This window comes from Montipora capricornis, chromosome 9 (assembly GCF_036669925.1).
Source record: "Montipora capricornis isolate CH-2021 chromosome 9, ASM3666992v2, whole genome shotgun sequence".
In the NCBI taxonomy this organism is placed as follows: Eukaryota; Metazoa; Cnidaria; class Anthozoa; order Scleractinia; family Acroporidae; genus Montipora; species Montipora capricornis.
The window spans coordinates 4,325,136-4,326,071 of NC_090891.1; positions in this window are offsets into that span (position 1 = coordinate 4,325,136).

Below are 936 nucleotides of genomic sequence, written 5' to 3' on the forward strand. Positions count from 1 at the left end.
AAAGAACTTTCCAATATCCAGCCATCTTGACCTCACACTTGGTCAATAACCCATATTTCTGATTGGACACCAATCAGTGGACTATGTTCAACGACCAGGTATAATCAACTTGGCTTGGTACTTACCGAATACACGCAAAAAACATTTGTCCATTTGGCGAGGGTAATCCTTGTCTGCTGTCACAGTGAAGTAACATTTTTTCTTTCACATTACGAACTCAAGAATAAAATTAAAATCAGACTGAGTAAAGAACTTGTATACTGTGTGGTCGAAGAGGAAGCTAATTCAAATTATCACTTTGTCTGTGAACCCCCAAAGTCCAATGAGCAGCAGAGTTTATTGGCACAAGGATGAAATCGCTCATCAAAACTTTTTCCTACATGTATATCGTTGAGAGAGAAAAATTTTGATTGCTTCAAATCGTGAAAACAAACCTCCATCCATTTGCAAACTCTTTCAATGCCATTCTTTTTTTTAACATTTCTGTGATAAACGAACTAGCGGCAATTACTCTCTTCTTCTATGATTTGAGAAAACAAAATCGAGGTATTCAATGCAAATAGAATTTGAAATTCACCCTGCTGTGAAACAAACTATATGTTACTGAAAGCTACTTTCTTTTGGCTTCGTCTGCTATTACTTAACCCTTTAAGCCCCGAGGGGTTCCCCATTGACGAGTAAAATCGTCTGGCGTTAGACAGAGTAAAATCTATAAGTGCCATTTGGCACTATCGGGGCTGAAAGGGTTAAACAGGGACATAGTTTTTTCACGGTGTTAGCTTAACCCTTTAAGCCCCGAGGGGTTCCCCATTGACGAGTAAAATCGTCTGGCGTTAGACAGAGTAAAATCTATAAGTGCCATTTGGCACTATCGGGGCTGAAAGGGTTCAAGACTGGCTCTAATCACCCGAGTAAAAGCAACCAATAAAATGTTAT